This window comes from Hippocampus comes, unplaced genomic scaffold (assembly GCF_001891065.2).
Source record: "Hippocampus comes isolate QL1 unplaced genomic scaffold, H_comes_QL1_v1.1 scaffold161, whole genome shotgun sequence".
Classification (NCBI taxonomy): Eukaryota; Metazoa; Chordata; class Actinopteri; order Syngnathiformes; family Syngnathidae; genus Hippocampus; species Hippocampus comes.
In genome coordinates, this window is record NW_017806067.1 from 383,424 (window position 1) to 388,496 (window position 5,073).

The 5,073-nt window shown below is 49.7% G+C and overlaps 1 long non-coding RNA gene across 2 annotated transcripts in view; it reads left to right on the plus strand.

Moving 5' to 3' along the window:
* The window catches only part of LOC109530139 (uncharacterized), a 20,933-nt gene extending 15,890 nt beyond the window's left edge, over positions 1-5,043 (plus strand). For both annotated transcript variants that reach the window (XR_002170959.1, XR_002170958.1), the window contains one exon: positions 4,905-5,043. This is a non-coding gene — a long non-coding RNA (uncharacterized LOC109530139). The remainder of the gene's footprint in view (positions 1-4,904) is intronic.
* The last annotated feature ends 30 nt before the right edge of the window (positions 5,044-5,073 follow it).

The window sequence follows — 5,073 nt, forward strand, 5'->3', positions numbered from 1 at the left end:
TGTGTGTGTGTGTGTGTGAGAGAGAGACTCATTTTTGAGATGGGGGGGGTGCTCTTTACCTCCATTGGTTACAGAGCATCCATCAAGTGCTCAATGAAGGCTCAACATAGAAGTCCCCTCTAACCTCGTCATCACCCCCGCAACCCCCACCCCACCCTTTTCCTCCTAATTCCTCCGCGTCTTCTTCTCGGACGATCCCGTTCGATTCTGAGGTTTACTCGGCGCGCAATCGGGTTGAGAACGTTGATCCCCGCTCTTCCCGCCATCCGTCGCCTTTGCAATTATTCTTCCCTCATCTCAGACGCTCCTCGCCGTATCAGAAAGTCGATCCGAGTGCCCCGTCGTCCATCATGTAACTTAAACTGGAGGTGACTCTGCCGCGATATGACGCCTGACAGCAAATCATCCCGCGGGGGAGACGGCTGTGGAAATTCCACTCTGTTGGGGGGAAAAAAAAGGACTCCGAAGGCAAAATACTGCAGCATGCCAAAACGGGTTTGCCAGGACTTGATTCAAATAAGTCATCATCTTAGTAATTCCTACCAGACCCATTTAGGCATGCAAGATGGCTGAAAGTATCACCGCAACTTCACCAAAATGGGAAGTGGAAAGCGACATGTCTAAACAGGTCTGGTTGGAATCCACATATTCAGTCCCACCGGGCCCATGGAGGTATTTCACTTCCAGTAACTGTTCGAAGGAGCATTCTTAACTTTCCCAACGTGTGAACAATGTATGTTCAAGTACAGCAGCATACCAAAAAGGTCTGCTTGGGCTAGTTGAAGCAGCTCATCGCGCAATTTTTCCACACATTCAGTGCTGCCAAACCCGTGTCGTCATGCTGCATTGCTCAAATCATCACAATAGCAACCCCAAATTTACAAAAATGTGCTATGACCCCCATTCACACAACTCATCGCACAGTTTTTACACGCATTAAATCCACCACCAGACCTGTCATGTCTTACACGACCACAATAGCATCCCTAAAACTAAGGCACAGCAGCACAAGTGGGGTGTTGGGAATGTGATACCGGGGGAGGAGCGGGGAGGGAGACATGAAATTGCCGTTGTTAGTGGAGCCAAATCTGTGGCGGCGGCGCAAGGGCTCCCTGGGCCGGCTGACTGCTTTGGCCGCTCCATTAAAGTGAAATATCAGATGGAGGGCTAACGCCGCTCCCATGACATCATCCGTGTTTTGGCCAAAAAATAAAACACAATCCCTGGCGCTAAAAGCATCCGCTCGCCATGTGCGGGATTAACGGGAAAATTGTCCATCATTTTTCTCACGTTCCGGATGATGCGGCTGTAACCTTTTGTGGAGCTCCTCACAGTTTCGAGTCATTTTGAGGAGGACGTTCAGGTGCCGTACGCAAGTAGATGTGCCCCCCTTCCCTCCGACTCACACATCCATTCAGATGTGCATCCAGGGCGCCCCCTCCCAAAATCCTTCCACACCTTGTTGGCAGGACCGGAACCTTCCCGTGTCCCTTCAGGGGTGGGCTCCGTTTGACTCATGAGAGGGGTCAAGACCCGCGCCCCAAAGCACTTCCCGTTTCCGCTGAGGTGTTTTTTCCGAGGACCGCCGCCATAGCTTTGAAAGGACACTGCAAGGTGTTGGACAGGAATCTAAACTGGCAGGATTGAGTTGGAATTTTTTTTTGCCATCTAATTGTTCCAGCTCAAACAACATTGATTATCATTACAATAAGAACAAAATAGACAAACTTTGACAAAACAAGCAATACTATTCACAGATCTGTGCAAATATTTGTAAATGGCATAACAATGTTCCAAAAATATCCAAACAGGGAAATGCATAGATGGAGCCGAATCGAATGAGCGACATCAGAGTCAAACGGCTTGGAGGATGTGCGAGTTGTCACATGCACGCCAGGTAAAAGGGGGACAAACAGTGTAGGACAAGATAATCATTGCATTGCGTGGGCAGCGGGACTTGTCCAACACAGCCGGCTTCCCATGCGGGCCAAAAAGGAGCAGGCTACAGGCGACTTGGCATCGCTGCTCAGTCAGCGCGTGGACTTGTTTACAGCTGTTGTACCAAGGTAGCAATAGTTTCATCAAAAGCCCCGCGCCGGCCACCTGGCGTCGAGCCTTTTAGGATGATCTTAAAATCAGGAGCTGTCCACTTTTGACGGAATGACGACTGCGTATCCGTGTCTTGCCCCCACCCCGGCTCCCCAGAGGGCCTGTAAATCTGGACACTTTACTGCGGAGAGGGCAGGAGAGATCTGCACCCCCCTCGCCCGCGCTTGTCCCACTCTGGCCCACCATAATCCCACCACTTCCTCTGGTCCGGCTCACGCCACTAATGCATTTTCTGTAACTAACAGCCGTTGTTTCCCGATTGTCACGCTTCCATCTCACGGGGAGATGTCGGATAAGGTGTTGGGAGATACACATTTTATATAGATATGTAGTTTTTTCACATTCAGTCCGACCAGACCCATTTTGGAATGGTCAATCACAGCAGCATCCCCAACCTGACTGACACGTTCAACATTTGTCTTGAAAACTGCAACGTGACTAAATGGGCCTGGAAGGACTGGATTCAAACAAGTCTTCCAACTCATTGGGTGATGTCGGATGAAGGCTTGGCTGATGAGCGTTTATTAAAAAAAGAAACAGAGGCTGGCAGGAGAAGGTCTGGAATTGCAGTTAAGACTAACATGACCACCGTCGGGTGATCCGACGGCTCAGTCGGCCAGGTGGGACGCCTCAACCTGGGGCCCCTTGCTTCCGTCACGCTGGCCCAGAAATAAGAACACATGGGTGTCGAGTGAGAGCTGTGGCGTTTTTTGGGTTTTTTTTAATCGCTGTGACGGGGGGGTAGGAGGAGCGGTGGAGGCGGATGGCACGGCGAGGGCGTTTGGCAACAGTCGCGGGGGCAATCGATTCGCAGCCCTTGTAACATTGTGAGCCACAACGCTGCTTAGCGGCGCGGGGCGGTGCGGCGCGGGGGGTCCCGCAACAGGTTGTCGGGAGGCTTGCCAAGAAAGATTTGCCTGAGTCCCGTCGCTCGCCTTTTACCCGACCGACGTTTGATGGCTCGTTAAGTGCGCCCCGCCGCTTTGTGCCAGCGGTTGAAAAAGTATGCGTGAATGAGGAGAAATGTTGTGAGTGGGAAGAGTAGCAGCAGCATGCATTTTGTTTTTGGTTACCGACATGAAGGAAAAAAATGGGTGGGAGAGTGGGGCTATTTAAAATGCAAAAAGCAATCACACAGATTTCCATGTATTCAGTCCTACCAGACCATTTTTTTTGCTTGCCGCTTCAAAATAGCTTCCTTCACATTACGTTAATTGAAGGCCATGTCGCTCAGTCCTGCAACCAATCCATAAATCGGAATGGCCAAATTTGTCAAAGTGCAGCGTTCCAATTAGAAGCTCATAAAGAGCGTGCCCCTTCAACGGCAACAACAACAACACGCAGTGAAAGATAACCTGCAGACTTCAAAGCTTGTCTGGCGTGCCGCCTCGAATCCTGACCGGGAACCCTGACCTTCCAGGGTGAAGGTCGGAGGTTGGAGTGGCACGGCCTTGAGCTGGGGTTAAAGTTGGCGGGGTGTGTGACCTTAGCGATTGCGTCGGGGCGTCACAGTCAAGCTCTCGCTTACCCTCGAATGACCCGACTCACCCAGAACACGGCCCACGCGCTGTAATAGATACGCGGCAGTATCGGGGGAAGCGGCAGAGCACGTGCACCCAATGACTACAAGCATACGATTTTTAATTCTTGGATCTTGAACCACATGCTGCTTCACCAAATCTAAAAGGATGTCTTTTAAAAAAACTATTTGTTCAAATTGAGTTTGAGTCCAGACTAAGCAGGGCTGAGGGGTGCGGACCGCACTTCAGACCTGATAACAGGCGAACTGAATCAGTCATCACTCGATTACTTGCGATAACCGAAGCAAAACTGACCAGAGAATTGTGGGGTAGACATCAGTAACCGCCGGACATTTTGGATCTGCCAATGAATTGAAGCTGGCAACACAATTGGTCAATCGAGGCTCGCACTCTTCACTCTTAAAAACGCTTGTCATCATCCACCATCTTGTGAAACATTTTCATATGCCTTGATGTGTTGATTGCACTCTGTGTGTGCGCGCGTGCACAGCGCACGTGATGACAAAATGCATCCTGGCTCGCCACCTCCGTGTTTGCCAGTGGAGGTGTTAACAGAGGAAAGGCAGGCGTCAAGTGTGTGCGTGTGGCACTAAAAGCAGTTAAAATGAGCTCGATTGGCAGGATTTTGTTTTGGTTGCGTGTTGCACTTAAAGACGATTGCGAGAGTTGCTGACGGCGGCGCTCAGCTTCATAAACGAGCCGTGACGTGGGCAGCTGCAATGTTAAATGGTGATCATTTGCCAATAACGCCTCATTTAATGCCTGTGGGACTGCGGACGTTTGCGGGGATATGCCGCATCGGCCGGTAAAAAGTCTCACATCAATTGTTACACTGACAAATCCCAACCACATTGACTTAATTTGTTGCTTCCAGTTTCTGTTAATTTTGCAGGAGTTGGCCTTGCTTACCTACTTATTTAGGCTTTGAAAATCCTTCAGGCGACAAGGACCCCTGAATGCGGCCCCTAAAAATGCTGTTTCAAAGCAACGTGGACGACTCCCGAAGCATGGCTTCTTGAAACGTCTTTGTCAGTCTCCCTAAAGTAGATGGGCCTCCCAATTGTTTGTGAAAGAAGCGGTCTTGGGGTGCTGAAATTTTCACAACAAATTATAAATGGTGTGGCTGAAGAGAAATGGATACTTGAAACCAAAATTGCCTTTTTCTTTTAATTTTATTTTACTTTATTTTTTTTTTTGAATACAGTGTGCAAATGAACTTCAAAGTAAAGTGACAGATTTCTTGTGTCTTTCCAGGCATGGGTTCTTGGGACGTTTTCTTCTCGCTGCAGCCTCCATGACGGCGTGCATGAGAGGAGGTAAGAGTAAACAGTAGTAAACAACAGTAAAAGCAGGGGAGGGGGCCTCCTGCTGGGTTGATTATTGGGAAGGCTGTAAACAGGACCTATTACCCCCCCCCCCCACC